Raw genomic sequence first — 21,174 nt, 5'->3', positions numbered from 1 at the left:
AAGTTGAATATTACCTCCTCAGAATGTCTTTGATTCTTATGGTAAAATTCAGATAAACGTTTAAACTTACCCGAGTCTGTGGTTATTTAATGAAATAATCAGGTAAATGTATTATTGTCATAAATTGCCAAATATAATCAACTAAAATAGATCCATCTGTAAAGAAAGGGCTTAGAAGTAAATAGGCTCAAGACTGAGAGGCAAAACCGGGCATACAGAAGTAGCCCTAAAACTGATCCCCAGCGAGGTTTCAACGACCGCATATTGTAAGTGAGTTTGGTTTATGGGCCCGAATGTGTGTGTTTTAGTGATAATTGTCCGCACGTTGGTGTCCTGCTGGATCAGGCCCCAACCCCCTTTCCACCATTTGCTTCACTGATGATAGTAGAACCTTTTCTCCCTTCTACTACCTTTCTGTTGTCAGTGCCCCTTTTCCCCCACTCCACTTGCTAAACACCTATGCACCGCCCTTCCTGCCTGCCAGCCTGAAGTTATAAGCGTGGAGTGCAGCATAAGCCCTCCCTACCATTGTTTCCGCCTCAGTGCTTGCTTCACATATCCCAAGTTTTCTCTACTCTTTGCTCTTCTTTAAAATACTATGTGCGCAAGCTTGATTTGCCATTTCTATGCAGAGCTTGGTTTTTCATATAGGAATATTAAAATTGCTTATTAAGACAGGAGTTAGTGGTGGGAGTGGGAAATGTGTTGCTTCACAGCGTAAGCGTTGTAGGTTCGAGTGCAGACAAATATCCAGCATCCTTCTTTGTGAAACTGATCAATGCCTTCACACCATGAAAAAAAGACTTATTTGTATTTAATGTTGAATGTTACCCATTGGGACCCTTTCTCTGACTTGAAATCACGTTTAAGATTAAGTTTAATTTATATATTTTCCATTCATTATCCACAGTCAGTCATTTCTCAATCCACAAAGTAATGTAAAAAATTAAAGGAAACCAACTTGAAATTTCAAGAGAAAAAAGTGCTCTAATGAATATGATGATGGTGTATTTATAAAGCCCAACAATAACCTGAGGTGACTATGAGCTAACCTTAGAACAAACGGATTCGGCTTGAGTAGATTAAGCGTTATGCCCATACAGCCAGGTTTTTAGATACTTTCTAAATTTTAGCAGTTCTGTCTCTTTTTTCAGTAAGGTTGGTAGAGAGTTCCACTATTTAACTGTTGTATTGGTGAAGCTCTTACCAGCCCACCTGGCCCTTCTTATTTTCTGGACGACAAGATTCCCGAGCTCAGCTGATCTAAGGGATCTTGTTGGAATGTAAGGTTTAAGATGCTTGGCCAGTTACATTGGCCCCAGAATGTTCAATGATTTGAAAGCAATGTAGAGATTTAAACTGGTTCCGTTTGGCTACCCGCAACCAGTGGAGATGAAATAAGGCTTTGGTCAAAGAGTTAAATTTAGAGATTCCTTAGAGTACTCTTGCTGCAGCATTTTAAACAGTCTCCAGTTTGTGGATACTGCTTTTGAGGCGCTGGTAAACATGCATTGCAGTAATCCAGCCTCGATGATATCAATACGGATACCACGGTTTTCCTTAACTCCAAAGGAATCAAGGGGAGTATTTTCTCGAGATATCAGTCAAAGTTAAATAAAAGCAAAACTTTTGTTTTATTGTTAGGTGGCATTTTAACACAGTCTACAAAGAAAAACATTCTGTCTCAGGAGAGTGTTCAAACTGTCAACCTTTGAGTTAACAACAGAATGTGACAAGCACTTGTGCTAGAGAGATTACTAGCTCCAAGAACAATTTTAGTTCCTACAAGGAGTACTTTAAGCTCCGTTGATACAGTATTTTGAAGGAAAGTGACACGGTTATGCTGTAATCTTGGATATGTTGGTGGAACATGTTAGCCTGCATAAAGCTTGGTTAAGGGCCTGATACTGGGACACCTAGAGTGAGCTCAAGAACTGGGTTCCCAAGCTAGTAAAGCACTGGGTGTTTTAGCGCTAATCCCCCTACCCCCAGCTGTGCGAGCAACTCACCGGCCCTCCTGCTGTTCCTACTTTCCCATCAATTATGTACACCAAGAACTTTTGTGGTGTTAGAACGGCCACAGTTTATTCACATCATAAGTTGGCACATACTTGTCATGATGGTATTGGTCATTAAAATGCAAATTTCTGGCATATTTTGGACTACAATGTAAGGCATTTTCATAACAGGTTATACAGTGTACATGCTATACTTAATTGCATATTAATAACCATAATTAGCCTAATCCATAAATGCATCATCCTTCCAGTCATGATGTCTCTTCAAAGTTGTCATAAATCACCTTCCAACCGCAGTGAAAGCTCTACTTCTGTCGCTTACTTGGTACAGAGGGTAGTGGCTTCAAGGCTTCAACTTGCTACCAAATGTCAGGCGTTCATGACCCCACAGCCATGCCTGGGCTGCAAGTGCTGTGTCCGCTCCGTGTTGACTATTTCTTACCCTTTTATCTGCCCTCAAGTATCCCTGCTGTGAGGCATCCCAAGGACCTTGTTCGGGCACTTGCCCTTTTACGTAATCGCTGGCCTTTTCTTTGGCGTGCTCTCATGCCCTGCTGCTCCTGTGCCCTTGTCTGCCAGTGGAGGGGGGTTAGACGCCCCCCTCTATGGTCAGCTGCGCCTCCCGGTGGCGGTACTTCTCACTTCAGGTGGAAGGTCCGCATCGGCAAACTCCTCTCACTCACTTATGTTTGCAGTATTAAAATGCATTCCTTACGGCGTGGAAAGAGCTCATCCAAGTATCCAGTGACTTTTATATTACACAAAGTCCCCAAACTACCAGGCATCCTTTATTTTCTCTCTGTAACCGAGATCTAAGTAAGGCCCAGGGTGCGCTGTGATTGGAGATGAAGGGCTTTGGCAGGAGCTGCTTCTGATTCTATTTATTAAAAAGGCTTTTCTTTTGGTCTAGGTTGGAAGTCTATTTTCCGGAAGCTGTTAACTTTTCTTACAGAAGCGCTTCTTGTGATCTGTTTTCCCCTGTGTCTAAACACAAACCAATACATGGACTAAATATTTCCGTGCAGGCTGTATTGTCATGTTATCTTTTCACTGGGCCTCTAAACACAAATATGTGCACTGTGTTCAGTGTTTAGCATGCGCGGCACTTAAAGAAGATCTGCTGACATTACATTAGACAAAGTAAAATGCCTGATGTAAAAGTGACATCACTTGGGAAGATCACAAATGACAAAGACTTGATTGGAAATGATGACTGCACTAGAGGAACAAATTACATCTGATTGATGGATCTCTCAGTGCCATGGAGTGCCTCTCTGCTCTGCTCTGCTCTTTGTACTTCTCTACTTTGTGCCTGCTCATCTCTGCCCCAATATGCCTTGCCTTACTGACCACACCTTTCTGTCTCCCTGCCGGATCTTCACCGCACTTTGCTTGTTCCTCTCTGCCCGATGTATCCCCGTAGTTGCTTGCCTCACTGCATGCACACCCTTCAGAAATAAACATCAAAAAATCGATCAAACCTACATTAGCAAAACAGTCCTTTCCTTTACTTCCAGGCGTGACTGATTGGCTTTGGCCATGCTTGTTTCCCCCATTTGGTTCCGAAGGTCTAGCAGTGTATTTATTGAGAGTTGCAATAAAAAAAATGATTTGCAGGCCACTTTGTTAAATTCAATTTTTTGTGTTTTCCCACCTAAAAGCATGTCACTCGTGTAGCACCAACAGAACACTGCCTCCATTCAAAAATATACTTTCCCCAAACAGCCCCCAACTCACAATACATGAGAGTATCCATTACTTTACGGGTATAAGACACATTGGCTTTGGAAACGGACTGAGGGTGTATTCTTTCATGTGTTTATGGATTCCACTCTTCCAACTATTTAGTACACCTCCCCTTACTAGCAGCTGAAGACACGAGAGAGCAGATCAAGATTTGCTCATTTAGTTTCTCTCAACAAGTGGGCTTCATTTAGAGCTGGTTAAACTAGTCATAGTTTTTAACCGCATGCGCGCTAGCGGTTTTCCCGCTGTGCGCTGGTTTTTTTTAAAAAACGCGGTTCATGACGCGCTCAGCTCGTCATGAGCGTACGAGAGGCGTAACTTATGACGAGCTGAGCTCGTCATCCGCCTCGAAGGGGTTAATAAATGACATATCCAAGCAATATGATTAAGTTTTACTTCCAGGTATATGCTTCAGAAGTTAAAATAGGGAGTTAAACAAAATGTTTTCCAACAGAACATATGTCATTTTGCACTTTTTAATGCTACTTCATGGAGATGCTTTTCGTGCTGATATATGTATAGCCATGGATATGCTGAACGCCTGGTAATGTGATTAACTCCATCATGTCATACCTCAAGATGTCTAGATGCTTCATTCCACAATTTAAAATCAAACGAAGCTGACCACGGAGGCAGTTTGAAAGAAAACAGCAATAAGGATGCTTCTAAAAATTACTGCACAATAAATGTGCCTTAATACAGGCAAGAAAAACGAATGGACTCTAGGTTCCCATACGCGTTTCGTCCACATCAGTGACTGGATCGCATAGTGTGCTGTCAGAGAGTAGTGTAATGATGCTGTTTACACAGCACTGCTGCCAGTGGCATTATGATTACATTCACTGGCTGTAACTGGAGGATTAGTGCCTGTAAATGTATACTTTCTAGGTCCTCATCACTCTGTTACATGCCCTCTGTGAAAGGCCCAAGTTAGTGATGGAGCGAGGTGGAGAAACAACATTTTGTATACCCCTTGTGAAATCACACTTCCATAACCATAACTTGAACTAATTGAGTGATGTGTGAAATTAACCAACTTAGAATAAAAATTGCACCTACACAAGTACACGTGGGAAACTAATTTTGCTTATGTTGCAATCATAATTAACTAATTATGTGATTTTGTTATGTCATGAACTAACAAGCAGCTATTAAATAATCAAAAACGGCATAAATGTGCTTTTTGTTTCCGTATTTGTGGCTGGAGGTTGGAGACAGGTAAGCATATCACGCATAAATATAGCTTGTCTGCTAGGTAATAACTAACAGGGATACCTCAGAAAAGGGGTAGGTAAACAGAATGTTTTTTTATTCAATAATTAACATTTATTTGTGTTTGTTTTTATGATAGTTCTCATTCTGGCTTGTGAGGCCTACCAAAAACATGGAGTCTCGATTACTGTGACAGAAAGAGATAAAGCGCATGCGCTGCTAAAAGACGAGAATGAATGCAAGCTGCCTGTGCCTGAACGAAAACAGTTCAAGGCCAACATGCCCTGGAAGTCCTGATGACTGCCAAAAAGAACGGACGTTTGAATTACTGAACATGGGAACATTTCATGGAGTTGCTAGTTGAGGATGTGACTAGGCCAAAGACTTTCTTAAACAAAGGACCCTTTAAAATGTAGCTGACACAACGGAAAGCGAATATTAGAATGATGAGGTGATGCTCATCCATCCCTAAACTGTCCAATCAGAACTCGAGTTTATGCTGATAGTTACTTTTGTAGATAGATAAAGTTAGTGAAAAAAGGTATAAAAAGTGCTGATTTTACTTAAGAAAAAAACTCTCCTCCGATTTCCTCCAGAGATGCTGTAGGTATGCTGATTTCCTGAGATGTAAGACTTAGAATAATTTTCTATTTTCTTTTGAATGAGGTCTGAGCTTTAGATGAGGATATTAGTCAGGGAAGTTAGGAGCAAATTAATTTTGGGAACTATCTGTCTTTTGCTAATACTTTCACTTTGAAATCTAAATTAATAATGTCTATTTCTGAATTTCTGAAATAAATGAATATAACTGTTTGAGATAAAACTTTTATTCCTTTAATGTCAATTTAAATAAAGAAATAAATAAAGTGAACAAACTTTTTAGACATGCTAAACTTTGCTTTTAATAAAAATTAGGTAAATGGAGAATTAAGCTGGTCTTGTATTTTCCTACGCCTACTCTTTTACTAGCAGATTCGTCGACCACAGTGGTGGCGTGTCTAAATAAATATTTTGTTGATAAAACCATGGTAAAACTCCTTAAACTGCAGGTGTAAATAGTGTAAATATTTAGTTTTAATTTAGACACTCCGCTATGATACAGCAGCTCTCCTTTGAATCTCACCGATCCGTGAAGTAGGATGAAAGTGTTTTGTGAGTAACTCATAGTGTTATGGGCCCCACTGATGAGTAGATGTATGATTTGGTATTTCAGGGAAAGGTGATATGGTTTTAGAAATTATTTCTGGAGTAGCGCTGCATCAGTAATTAACTTGGTAGCAGAGCATTTGTTGCTATAGAATTAGCTAGGATTATGTATAAAGTGTTATATAAGGGTTTTGATGTACAGAATTATGACTAACATCTGTTGAGTTCGTATTACATTATATGTAGTCCTGAAAAGGCTTCCTAGAATTGCGTGAAGCTGGTCACTCTGTCTGCAGGCAGAGGAAGTGTGGCAAGTGAAGCCGCACATAGCATAGTCTGTTTCAAAAAGTAATATTGTCTTATACTGCAGTGGTATCGTTGCACATCACAAGTTTAGGGACTTTCCGTGCGAAAGGATAAATGCATAGCGAGGACAGTCTATAAAATCTTAGCCTTCAAGTACAGGGATCATTGCGTATCCTGATTTAAAACTTAATGCTAGGAGAGTAATAGAGCTTAACCCGAGCTTGAGAGAAGGGTAAAGTAGAGGAAGTGGTGCTACTTTATCGGCGAATGTAAAATGCTGTGGTAGAGAAGAGGTAAGCGCTGTCTACTGGAAATACAGAATACTTGTGTGATTAAGAAATTCTATCACTTTGTTTAGCGAAACAGACAAATGGAGTTGTTTTGTGTAAGTTACTAACTGGTTCAGTTGTATATCTTGTAAACACCGTTCCCTCTAGGGCACGCGCGCGCACCGCTCCTGACCTCAGCGCGCACCACCTCGTGTGGAGCGCGCACACAGTCAGAACGTCGCGCCGCCGGCCGTATTGAAAGAAGCGAGCGGCGCGAATGCGGCGGAGCAGTCGTGAGGAGTGCAAGTAAGGAGGCGGGGGAGGGCTTGTGGTGCTTGCAGCTATGTGGGAGCGCAGGCAGACTCTGGCCTTTCGTTTAAGTATTGCTGTTAATCAGAGCCCCTTCACGGACTTTGATTCACAGCAGTACTTAAACAAAAGGCCAGAGTCTGCCCCGCACTTTACTAACAAAAGCGTAGACAGTTTCCAAACACAGCGTGTGCTAAAGTACACGCTGTGTTTGGAAACTGTCTACGCTTTTGTTAGGAAAGCGCGGGGCAGACTCTGGCCTTTTGTTTAAGTATTGCTGTTAATCGGAGCCCGTGAAGGGGCTCTGATTAACAGCAATACTTAAACAAAAGGCCAGAGTCTGCCCCACGTCCTCACAGCACACAAGAGCTGTGACACAGAAGGCAGAAGGGCACAAAAAAGAAGGGGAAAACGAGTGAAACAGAGGGCAGAAGGGCACAAAAAAACAGGAAAACAAGTGAAACAGAGGGCACAAAAAAGAAGGGGAAAACGAGTGAAACAGAGGGCAGAAGGGCACAAAGGCAGAAGGGCACAAAAAAAGGGAAAACAAGTGAAACAGGGGGCAGAAAGGCACAAAAACAAGTAGAACAGAGGGCAGAAGGGCACAAAAAACGAGTGGAACGGAGGGCAGAAGAGCACAAAAAACAAGGGAAAAACTAGTGGAACAGAGGGCAGAAAGGCACAAAAACAAGTAGAACAGAGGGCAGAAGGGCACAAAAAACAAGTGGAACAGAGGGCAGAAGAGCACAAAAAACAAGGGAAAAACGAGTGGAACAGAGGGCAGAAAGGCACAAAAAACTATTGGAAAAGAGGACAGAAGGGCACAAAAAACTAGTGGAACAGAGGGCAGAAGAGCACAAAAAAAAGGGGAAAACGAGTGAAACAGAGGGCAGAAAGGCACAAAAAAAGGGGAAAACGTGTGAAACAGAGGGCAGAAGGGCACACAAAACAAGGGGGAAACGAGTGGAACAAAGGGCAGAAAGGCACAAAAAACGAGTGGAACAGAGGGCAGAAGGTCACAAAAAACGAGGGGAAAACGAGTGGAACAGACGGCAGAAAGGCACAAAAAAAAGAGTGGACCAGAGGGCAGATGGGAACAAAAACGAGGAAAAAACGAGTGGAACAGAGGGCAGAAGGGCACAAAAAAGGGAAAACGGGTGAAACAGAGGGCAGAAGGGCACAAAAAAGAAGAGGAAAACTAGTGAAACAGAGGGCAGAAGGGCACAAAAAAAGGGGAAAATGAGTGAAACAGAGGGCAGAAGGGCACAAATAAGAAGGGGAAAACAAGTGAAACAGAGGGCAGAAGGGCACTAAAAAAGGGGAAAACGAGTAAAACAGGGCAGAAGGGCACACAAAAAAGGGAAAACGAGTGAAACAGAGGGCAGAAAGGGACAAAAATAAGTAGAACAGAGGGCAGAAGGGCACAAAAAACGAGTGGAACAGAGGGCAGAAGAGCACAAAAAAGGGGAAAACAAGTGAGACAGAGGGCAGAAGGGAACAAAAAAGGGGAAAACGAGTGAAACAAAGGGCAGAAAGGCACAAAAACAAGGGAAAAACGAGTGGAACAAAGGGCAGAAAGGCACAAAAATAAGTAGAACAGAGGGCAGAAGAGCACAAAAAACAAGGGAAAAAACGAGTGGAACGGAGGGCAGCAAGGCACAAAAAACTATTGGAAAAGAGGACAGAAGGGCACAAAAAACGAGTGGAACAGAGGGCAGAAGTGCACAAAAAAAGGGGGAAACGAGTGAAACAGAGGGCAGAAGGGAACAAAAAAAGGGGAAAATGAGTGAAACGGAGGGCAGAAGGGCACAAAAAAACAAGGGGAAAACGAGTGGAACAAAGGGCAGAAAGGCACAAAAAACGAGTGGAACAGAGGGCAGAAGGGCACAAAAACGAGGGGAAAACGAGTGGAACAGAGGGCAGAAAGGCACAAAAAAAAGAGTGGAACAGAGGGCAGAGGGGAACAAAAACAAGGGAAAAACGAGTGGAACAGAGGGCAGAATGGGCCAGTTTAACCAAATCATGTCATGGCGTGCTTATCCAATTTGCAAACTGCCCTTAAGACCCTTATTGTGGCACTGTATGTTTGAAAATTCCCCATCTTTTCACTTTGTAAAGTAAACGTTTTGAGTGCCATTTGGCGCCGCAGACACGCGCGGTTTGGTTCCTTGCCGCACATAGCCATGGTTGCAGCGCACAGAGACCCTCCACTGCCGCACACAGAGGAAAAAAATTAGAGGGAACATTGCTTGTAAATACGGCTTCTCGATAAACCTTGTAACGGAGCGGTCAGTCGGCGCTGCAGAAGCCGGAGCGCTGGTGATGTCTAAAGTGTCGTGCAGGGATTGATCCTCGTGACCAAGACAGAGTAAGGGCTGATTGGTGCATCACGAAAAGCAGCGAAATTATTGGTTAAGCAACAAAGAGACGTATCTTGTTCTAATTGGTACGCTAGTGTAAACCGCGCTGTGATAGGTCGGTGTTACGGAACAGCCACAGAAAAGTACGCGATCTTTTGAAAGACAGGGAATTTACAGAAAAATTGATTACTATTACGAAGAGGAAAAGAAGAAACCTTCATGGTTTAAAAGGTTGAAAAATGTGTTTGCGAAGGACAAGGCAATAGTAACAAGGGAGGGAAAATTACTTCCTCCGCCGAAAACGCCGGCTTCCTATATGTTGTCAAAATATGGTTATCATACGTGTGTTTGGTTAGAGAATTGGGCAAGGTATACCAGAAATGATGGTGCGCTAGCTTTTCGAGAAGTCGGATCTTTTAATGTGGCAGTTTTGCAAAACTTGAGAGAAAGGATGATGAAGCTTGAACCAAGACCTTGACCAACTCAGTTTGAAGCTTTAGTTGAATGGGAAGATGAGATGCACGAAAAGGAACGAGAAAGGTCGGAAAGACATATCAGACCAACAGGTAGATTGCGTGGATTATGGGGAGAAACACATGAGAGAAGAATGCGCAGATGGAGAAACGCTGACATGTGTGATGGAATGTATCCAGTCAGACTAGTGGATGAATATGAAGGGCGGAAATGTACAGAGAAGAGGAAAAATGTGGAAACAGGGAAAGAAGGTTATGGTGATAGTGAATCAGAGGATGCTGTATAGGAAGAAATATGAAATAGGAGACCGCCCCCGTATCACCCAGGTTCTTTATGGACTACACCTAATGCTCCACCCGTAGACGAAAGAATTAATGAAACTCCAAGGCAATTTTCAAATTTTAGAGATGTACCAGAAAGAGTAGAAGTGAGATACAATCCTAATACGTCAATAACAGAACCAAGACTTACCGGTACTCCCAAGCAAAATAGCTAACGAGAAAGTGTAAATAGAGTAGAAAAGCGAGTTGAAGAACAAACAAGCACTGCTGAATATATACGATCTACAAATGAATGAATGAATGAATGACTACGCATTTGTATAGCGCATGGCTACCCGTGAGCATCCCAGCGCTTCAGATAAACCTAGTCAGTCCTCAACGGCTTATGAGAACAAAAATGTTTTCAGCAGCTTTCTAAACTTCAGATGATTCGCTTCCAGCCGCAAGGAGTCAGGAAGCTGGTTCCAAAATTTTGCTGTTTGTAGGGAGAATCGTCTGCCACCTGAACGGGTTCTTTTTATCTTAGGTACCATGAGAAGATTTCTACTGCTGGACCTTAAGGTCCTCGGGGTCTGGTAGGGTTGGGATAGGGGTTGCAATACGATAGGTCCAGATGTTATCATCGCTTTGTGTGCAATCGTCATTGCCTTGAACCATATCCTTTGTTGCACCGGTAACCAATGCAGTTGACGTACTGCCGCTTTAGCAGAGCTCCTCCGGGGCAAGTCCAGCAGCAGCCTAGCCGCGCAGTTTTGAACCGTTTGCAAGATCTTAATCGTTCCCTGTGGAGCCCCCAGGTAGATAGCATTTGCATAATCTAGCTAAGATAAGATCAAAGCCTGCAACAAAAGGCGCCTGGCTTCGAATGGGAGGAGCTTGAGAATCTTCCTTATCACTCTCATTAAGGCGTAGCAGGTAGATGCTACCTTACGCGCTTTCACCCGAAAGCTAAGTGTGGGGTCCAACCATACTCCCAAGCTTTTAATGTGTTCCTTGGGCAAAGGGGGCTGACCAAGATTATTAGGCCACCAGGTGTTAACTGACAAGGGAGGGTTGTATCCCAGCATCATGACCTCTGTCTTTGTGCCATTCAGCTTCAAGAAAGAGGTGTTCATCCAATTACACACCTTGACAGAAAAGATACAGGGGCTTACGAAAAACATAGAAGCAGTAACGATAGGACCTGTAATTCCGGTGTTTGAAAATCAAAGAATAAAAGAACCAAGTTTGACAATCCCTTTACAACAGAGTTTGCAAAAAGTAAAAAAAAAGAAGTATCCAGATTTGTCAGAAATTAGACGAGCAAATAATGTAAATCCGCCTGACTTAACTTTCAATCAGAGTTTACCCTATAAGTATGCGACCGGAGCAGAATCTGACTCTGCTACACATAAAAAGAGCATAGAGAAAATAGATTTAACATAAACTCCTGTAGGACCATCAGAACAAGAATTAAGTGATTGGATTAAAACTCTGAAGTTAAAAGAACATGAACCTAAAGTATTAGATGTAGCAAGATTAAAAATCGATATGGAAGATTTAATTATTGGAACAATTGGAACAGACAGATTAAAAACGTACCAAGATGACAAACTTATGTTCATATGCAAGAGTATAACATGGAAAGCGAAGTCTGTACATGATCAATTAGAAGGATTAGCAAATTAATTTGAAGTAGAATTCGCAAAGAATAAAACATTGCAGAAATCCTACAGAGTAGATTTTTCAGGAAAAGACATTGAAAATATGAATACTGCCGGAAGGTTGACCCAAATAAAAGAATTGATTGTGCTGTTACGGAGATGGGGAGATGTGAATAAGTGGAGAGTGAAATGGGCAAAGAAGAAGGAAGAGGCTAGTGATAAATCTACATTAGCATTCCCAGTCAGAGAAAAGGAAACAGTCGCAAATGAGTTCCCTATGAGAGAAATACCTGGAGGAGGATATGTGCATGTTCCATGGAGTAGACAGGATATACTATCATTTACAAATGATTTCCCCAGATTGAGAGAAAAGCCAGTAGAATGGTATCGACTGGTAGATCGATTTGTGAAAGTTTCAAATGTGCTATGGGTTGATCTGGATGGATTATTTGATATAGTTGTGCCAGCAGATTTGTGGACTGAGTGTAAAGTAACTGTAAATTGGCCAAAGGAGGAATATCCTCGATACAAAGTAACAGGTGCCCCGTCGCCTGAAGTAATGAGAAAATACGAACAAGTGGCAGTGTTCTTGAAGAATAAAATTCCGCCAAAAGAAACAGATTGGGTAAAAATAGACGGAACTACACAGGAACCGAAAGAATCTGTACATGCATTTTATGAAAGATGGTTATTGGTGTTTAAACAATACAGTGGATATGAAGAATTGAGCGAAAAGGACATGAGTCATTTTATATATCGATTTGTGTATGGATTAAGACCAGAAATTGGAGATATGATTAGGCATTGTATGATAGGATGGCAATCGAGCACTGTAGATGATGTCTTAAGAAAAGCCAAATATTGTAGTGAAGAAATTGATGCCAAACAAAAGAAATTAAAAGAAAAAGATATGTGGGCACAAGTGAAGTTAGCAGAAAACCAAGTGGCACAATTGGAAAATAAAAATACTGATGCAAGTCAGGGAAAATTGAAAGGAAATTTCAACAAAACAAAATTAGTAAGAAATATAGAAGAGCTCAAGAAAAAGTTTGTCATAATTGCGGCAGAATAGGTGCAGCATGAGGTAATTAAACAGCAACTGCAACAGCAGCAGATAGGAAAGTTATTTCTACATCATTCACCTTTCCATTCACAAATGGACCAGACTGATCTACCTCAAGAGTGGCTCCAAGCACACACTCTTCTCCCTCTCTCAGGCACCGTCAGAAACTTTCATCCGACTCACTCCCGCCTTACTCTTGTAACCAATACTCACATTCACTCTGGGCGATCTATTTGCCTGCTCGCCTCTGCTATCTGCTTAAGTGTATTGGTTCAGTACATTGATGATCTCCTAGTGTGATCGAAAACAAAAGATGCATGTATAACAGATACCATTGCATTGTTAAATCATTTGGCAGAAGAGGGGCATAAAGTGTCTCCATCTAAATTACAATTTTGTCAGAAAGAAGTGCAATACTTAGGTCATAAGATTGCCAAAGGAATCAGACAAGTCACTGCAGAAAGAATCAAAATGATACAAGGAATGCTGCCACCAAAGACTCAAAGACAAGTAAGGATGTTTTTGGGAATGGTAGGTTATTGTAGACAATGGATTAGTGGATTCTCACTGATAGCAAAGCCATTACAGAGACTAACTAGAGCAGATATCAGAGACCCTATAGTACTGACCAAAACTGAGATGGAAGCATTTGAACAGCTGAAAACAAGCTTGTGTGAAGCACCAGCTTTATGGATGCCTGACTATGATAAAGAGTTCGAACTGTACTGCAGTGAACGAGAAGGATGTGCATAGTCAGTACTAATTCAGAGACATGGAAAACTGAGAAAGCCAATTGCATATTTCTCAGCTGTTTTAGACCCAGTTGCAAAAGCATTGCCAGGTTGTCTGAAAGCAGTAGCAGCTACCAGCGTCAGTCTAGAACAAATTGAAGGAATAGTCATGGGATTTCCTGTGAGGGTGTATGTACCTCATTCTGTGGAGATTCTCCTCACTAGGACAAAAATGCAGTACCTCACCAACAATAGAATGACTAAATAAGAAAAGGTAATTCTGGGAGCAGAAAATGTGACAATCTCTTGATGCGTAAATGTAAACCCTTCTACACTATTACCTGATAACATGGAAACTCCTTTTCCCCTTGTTGGGGAAAGATCCAATATTTATACTATGGAGTCTCAGGGAACCCACTGAGAGAGTCCACTGCGCCAAGGGAGCCACTCACAGCTGAGGTATGACATGGCACCCCTTGCCAAAGCACTCCCTCTCCCCTTTTTGGGGAAGGATCCAGAATGTAGGCCTTGGAGTCTCAGAGAACCCTCTGAGAGAGTCCACTGCGTAAAGGGAGCCTCCCGTAACTGAGATAGGAAAGTGATACCACTTCCCCTGGTATCACAGCTTACTGGACTTTGGACGTTGCTTTGACTCGTCTACCGGTTTGTGTTCCCCGTCGCACTTCCCCTCCTCTTCCCATGCGGTGTCCTTCACCCTCCCCTCCTCTTTCCCACCTTCATTACCTGTCTACTTCCCCAGCTCCTTCCCCCTCCCCTGAATCTTTCCCCCTGCCTGCTTTTCCCCTTATGTATTTGTGCTTATTGTTTATCTCGACCATACAAGTAACTATGTTGCCATGCTCTAATAACTGTGTAACCTTTGTAACGATGTAACCTGTAACTATGATCTGATGCTCATGTAAAGCGCTCTGATGCCTCCGGGTCTAGCCAGCGCTATATAAAACCTTTAAAATAAATAAATAAATAAATGCCTAGATGTTCTTGAATACTGTACCAAACCAAGACCAGACATCAGAGATGAGCCATTGCCTGAATCCGACTATGTAATGTTTGTTGATGGTAAATGTCTGAGAACAAATGAAGGTGTTTTGAGTGCAGCATATGCTGTTTGCACAGTGGCAGATGTACTGGAAGCATCTTGTCTGAAAGGGATTCGTTCTGCTCAAATAGCAGAATTGATTGCTTTGATTCGAGCATGTGAATTGGGAAAGGAAATTAAGGTTACCATAGTGACTGATAGTCAGTATGGATTCGGAGTTGTCCATGACTACGGACAGCTGTGGTCCCAAAGAGGTTATTTGACTTCTGCAGGATCACCAATACGTAATGCAAAATTCGTGAGAATGTTGATAGATGCAATTCAGTTGCCTGACAAGATTGCTGTGGTTAAGTGTGCGGCTCACAAAAAAGGGGATGGTTACATCGTCCGAGGTAACAGGTATGTAGACTCAATTGCAAAATACTGTGCTAAAAATTTGGCCTCCATTAATCGGGACAGAGAAAAAGAACATGTTTCAAGTCCTTTAATGCTAACAACAGTAGTTGAAACTTGGCAGGAAGTGAGGCAAATGCAGGAAGAAGCTGATGAGTAAGAGAAAAATGTTTGGTTAAAAGCAGGATGCAGACAAAGAGAGGAAGATGAAATTTGGGTTCACAAAGATGAAAGACCAGTAATGCCCGATAGCATGATCTCAAATATGGCCCGAATATACCATGGTCAAGCTCATGTTGGAAGATTTGCCATGATTCGCTTATTCAGACAAACGTGGTACAATCCCAAGTTTATGATGATTGCTGAAAGCTTATGCCAAAGATGTCTAGTGTGTCAGCATTTTAATCCAAACAGAAAAACAATTGGGAGTCTGGGAACCATAGGACGGGAGGGAGGTCCATTTACAAGAATGCAGTTGGATTTTACTGAACTTCCACTTTGTAACCGACTCAGATATGTTTTAGTGATCATCTGTTTGTTTTGTCGATGGGTAGAGGCTTTCCCCACGAGGAGAAATGATGGGCTAACTGTTGCAAAGTTACTTTTACGTGAAATAATCCCTAGGTTCAGATTTCCAGTGACAATCGAAACTGATCGTGACACGCATTTTCAAAATGAACTTATGCAGATGATATGAGAAGCACTGGACATTCGCCAGAAACTGCATTGTGCTTACAGACCTGAGGCTTCAGGAGTAGTTGAACAAGTAAATGGAACAATTAAAAACAGGATTGCAAAAATGTGTTTGGCAAGAGGAATAAAGTGGCCAGATGCCTTACCACTTGTTTTGATGACCTTAAGAAGCATACCTGACTGAAAAACTTGATTGAGTCCACATGAGATTTTAATGGGCAGGGTGATGAGACAAGCATTTGTACCAGTTGATAAGCTGTTAACTATTAATGATGACATCATGCGGGATTACTGCAAAAACATGTCTGACGTGGTGACTTCTGTGTTCCATCAGGTGGGAACTGAATCAAACACGAAAGAGAAAAGTCCAGCTCATGATCTAGTTTTTGGAGACTGGGTTCGAATAAAGGTACACCGTAGAAGAAACTGTTTGGTGCCTCGTTGGCAGAGACCAAGACAAGTCATATTGGTCAGCACCACTGCAGTTAAATGTGCCGGAGTAAAAAGATGGGTACATGCAAGCCATACTATTCGTGTGCCTGAGCCTGAGAATCCAAATGAGGAAGGTGAAAGCACAACTGATTTTGACTCTGAAGGCCAGAGAGAAGTCCAGATACTGAAGCTCGACAAGAACGTCAACATCTTGAAGTATCAGATGCAAGTTCGGCGTCTGAAGGAGAAATTGTTGAAATACCGAATTCTGAAGATCAATCTGAGGATTGAGATTTGGTAGAGACTAACACCAGTAAGGACACTAAGCAAAGTAAAGATAAAACTGGTGATCAATAAAATTCTGAAGAACAGTCTGAAAGCTCTGAAAGCAGGAACGAAAATCCTGACACTGGAAAAGAGGAAATAACTCACGATAAGGATGAGATTCCAAGTACCAGTTATGGAGATGTTCCTAACGGAGTGAAAGAACTGTCCATGAAGAAAACTGATTCTGAAAAAGAAAAAGACACTATCATGTTTGTCATAAATAAAACTGTCAAAGAGACTGATAGTGAGACTGACGACAGTGCAGATGAAACTCCATTGAGAAAGAGTTCAACAAAAAGGGCTTGGAGAGTGGAACATAACACCACGGAGCCTAAGACAAAAAGAGTTTATAAAGGAGATAATTGGCCTAAAGGAAATGATGGACTGAGATTTAAATTGGTTAACAAAGAAAGAAAGACAGAAGATCAAGTAAATGAAATAACCAGTCAAAAGGAGTCATTGGGAAAAAGAATAGAAGTTGTCCAAAGGCCAAAAAGAGTGAGAAGACCAAATCAGAAGTACAAATCACCTGAATGGACATATATAGTTTTACCTCCGATTGAAGAAGTAAACAGTAGCCAAGAGAACTTATGCTGCCTAAAGACAAATTGGAAAAGTGAATAAAGAACTGAATCACAGAGAGAAGCGATAATTGATCAAAGGGACAAGGTAAATGAAATCCTGATATAAAAGAGGACATTGTAAGTGAAAGGTGAAAGCCTACAGGTGACAAAAGGTCGAAGAAAAATTGTTAGAAAAATCGCTGTGTAAAAAAAAAAATGTCTAACAACGACCATAAAACGAAATGTTCTATCTTTAGAAAATGGTGTAGATCATGTTTGATATGTACAGGATTACTAATATTGATATGGATAATATTAGCTATTGTCATTCCTTTTCAGAATAATTTAGTGAAGTTGAAACATAATGTGAGTTCAAATGGACAAAATGTGGAATCAAAGTCTAATAAGCAGCATGTATATAGACCAGAATTACATCAGGATAGTTCCATTAGTGATTTCACTAAGAACACGTTTTCAAGATTGATATCTGAATATGTTAGGACAATGGATGCTAGTGATTGCTACGTTTGTGTAAAATTACCTGCATCTGTTTCATGGAGTTACATGTAGTGTGATTACAAGCCTGTTTTATCAAACAGGAAAATTAGAATACCATGACTCAAATTCAGATGATATTTTTGCTAAGTTAAAAATTGTTAATGCACTGAATAGAATAAAGCCCTCCACAGTAATGAGGGAATTCTTCTTAGAAATAGATGAATTAAGCCATGATTACACCTTTAAAAATAATTTGACATGTAAAATGAGAATTGAAGATAAAACATTTTCAGATATGGTTGAAGAGAGAAGAATTGCCTATAAACGTAAAGAGAAAGTAAAGCATGAGAAATCCAAATATTGGACATTTGAAGATGAAAATCTTGATGAAAGAAATGTGAATGTAGCCATAAATATAGACACTCCATTGTTAGGGAAATTCTGTATTAGGAGAGACAACACTGTGTATGACAATTATTTTGTGGGAGCATGTCAATGTAAAGACACTTATAGAATCCTAGGGGGTTGGGGATTTAAAGGGGGAAAAGATCCAGTTTTTCCTGGCATATACTTCATATGTGGGAATAAAGCTTACTATAGATCACCGGACCACTGGTATGGGACCTGCTATGTGGGTTTGGTCTTTCCAAAAATCTTTCATATAGATAGAGGTACTAATGGGATACATGAGATAGGTAAACCTTTAAGTCGTAGAAAAAGAGAGTATAATAAAAATATTAGGTGATATTTTTGGAGCACTGATACCAGCAGTGGGAAAATCTTTTAATGCAAATCGAATTCGAAGATTGTCAACGATAGTAGATCGTTTGTCAACAGACACAGCCGGTGGATTTTTAATGGTAAACACCGAAATGATTGCTATGAGAGCTATAGTGATGCAAAATCGTCTTTCTCTTGATATAATATTAGCAAAATAAGGAGGAGTTTATGGAATTTTGAAGTTTGAAGGTACAGCACTGTTGTACCTATATTCCAGACAAAAATCTAAATATTGAAAAGTACATCACAAATATTACAGAGTTGCATAGATGAATTGAACCACTGGAGGTTGATGGTGTTCTTGAACGACTTGGTAAAAGTCTTTCAGCAGTTAAACATTGGTTTCAAGAAATAGGTAGTTCAATTATAGGTAAAATATTAATTCCAGTAACAGTAATAGTATTAATGATTTTGATGATAAGATTATGTTGTATATATAGAAAAAGAAGGAATGCAAGAAAGTCAATAAAGAAAGTAATTCGAGAAAAAAGAGAAAGAGAAAACTATGATATAGAAATGAAGGAATTTCAAGAAAGAGCCTTTGGGGAAACCAGATAAGAAGATACTAGAGTTTAAACTATACTAATCTGAAGAACTCGAAACATGTATAGATAAAATTAGCAACATTTTGGGAGATATTTGGTGATAAAATCACCAAAGGAGGGAGTTGATGGAGCGAGGTGGAGAAACAAAATGTTGTATACCCCTTGTGAAATCACACTTCCATAACCATAACTTCAACTAATTGAGTGATGTGTGAAATTAACGAACTTAGAATAAAAATTGCACCTACACAAGTATACGTGGGAAACTAATTTTGCTTATGTTGCAATCATAATTAACTAATTATGTGATGTTATTAAGTCATGAACTAATGTGCAGCTATTAAATAATCAAAAACGGCATAAATGTGGTTTTTGTTTACGTATTTGTGGCTGGAGGTTGGAGACAGGTAAGCATATCACGCATAAATGTAGCTTTCTGGCTTGTGAGGTCTACCAAAAACATGGAGTCTTGATTACTGTGACAGCAAGAGATAAAGCGCATGCGCGGCTAAAAGACGAGAAAGAATGCGAGCTGCCTGTGCCTGAACGAAAACAGTTCAAGGCCAACATGCCGTGGAAGTCCTGATGACTGCCAAAAAGAATGAACGTTTGAATAACTGAACGTGGGAAAAGTTCATGGAGTTGCTAGTTGAGGATGTTGTAGTAGAGTTCCTATATTCCCAATAGGCTATGTGCATTGGAATAGTGTATCCTGTAAGTTAGACGTAGGACTGAAGTCAACTAGGTCTCTACCGAATATACTAAACTTAACTGTGTGTGTGCCAGCTAGCTCAGAGGTCACTAGAAACTTTCTCGAATAAACAAGAAGGGATTAGTTTTTGACAACCGCTTAAAACATGACAACTTTGTTCCCCAAGAATAAGAAATATATCTCTAGAGTCAGGGAAACAATAGATAGTTATTTCACTCAATCAATCGTGCATGCTTCGTTTCACCAGAGGTGCAGCGAAATAGAGAGACAGGCATTTTCAATAAAAGGGTATTTATTGAACAGTCTTCTTTCTCAAGCATAAGAAATGAACTGCTGCAATCGTAATGCTAGCTGTAAAGTACAGAGCATATAATACGAAGAGTTTTATAAAATAATACTGTAAAAGCATGATATGGTTTCTAAGCCATAAGATACCTAGAATGCATAAAATACATACAGTGATAAATAATGACTAAAAGTACTCAACTGGTGCTTCTAAAATACACCTACCCCGGTGTACCTAACCTAGGTCTTGTACAAGGGAAGAAGTAAGTGAGGTGTAGCCTAGTTTTAGTATTAGTTGCCAAGAATCTATTCCAAGAATTCTCTTAGGGTCTAATCAACTCCGTACCTTGGTTTAGAATGTAGGAGTTCTTGTATCTCTCTCTCAGGACTCGATTTCCCAGCAACCCGCAAGGGTAGCCTGGAAACACTGGAGCTGGATTTCTCGGCAGGAGAAAGTACAGCCTCTCTCAGTGCGTCAGCTGGAGGGACACTTGCTGCAGCAGGGGGCGTCGGGCAAGTAGATAGTCGAACTGCTCCAAACCACCGCGTGTTTGTTTGAACAAGTGTGGGCATATTTATACCTTGAAGGTGCCGAGCTTGACGTAAAATTGGACATAATAACGTCATCAGAGACTTAATTCTCTGAAAAATCCATGATTTCTTGGATAACTTAATATTCATGCAGGGGGAAGTCTCTGACTGCTGAATGCGGGTTTTTCCAAGAAATCGTTGTAGATTTTTGGAACTGGTGGAAGTAGCCAAGCCATATAAGGACTACTTGAGTTATGTCTTAATATGGTTATGATTTCTATGCCTATATAAGGATACGGTATTTTATATCTATATAAGGGCATGAATCGGGAAAATTACACTAGGGTCCTAAAACGCTATACAACAATGTGACTAGGCCAAAGAGTTTCTTAAACAAAAGACCCTTTAAAATTTAGCTGACACAACGGAAAGCGTATATTAGAATGATGAGGTGATGCTCATCCACCCCTAAATTGTCCAATCAGAACTCGAGTTTATGCCGATAGTTACTTTTGTAGATAGATAAAGTTAGTGAAAAAGGTGCTGATTTTACTTAAGAAAAAAACTCTCTTCCGATTTCCTCCAGAGATGCTGTCGGTATGCTGATTTTCCTGAGATGTAAGACTTAGAATAATTTTCTATTTTCTTTTGAATGAGGTCTGAGCTTTAGATGAGGATATTAGTGAGGGAAGTTAGGAGCAAATGAATTTTGGGAACTATCTGTCTTTTGCTAATACTTGCACTTTGAAATCTAAATTAATAATGTCTATTTCTAAATTTCTGAAATAAATTAATAT

The 21,174-nt window shown here is 40.6% G+C and overlaps 1 protein-coding gene across 1 annotated transcript in view; it reads right to left on the bottom strand.

The window, feature by feature from the left end:
- LIN7A (lin-7 cell polarity scaffold A) overlaps positions 1-21,174 on the bottom strand; it is a 499,534-nt gene that overhangs the window by 84,341 nt on the left and 394,019 nt on the right. The window lies entirely within an intron of this gene.

The sequence above is a fragment of the Lissotriton helveticus genome, chromosome 1_1 (genome assembly GCF_964261635.1).
Source record: "Lissotriton helveticus chromosome 1_1, aLisHel1.1, whole genome shotgun sequence".
NCBI lineage: Eukaryota > Metazoa > Chordata > Amphibia > Caudata > Salamandridae > Lissotriton > Lissotriton helveticus.
The sequence above is the reverse complement of the archived record's forward strand: the minus strand, read 5'-3'. Positions and strand labels throughout refer to the sequence as shown.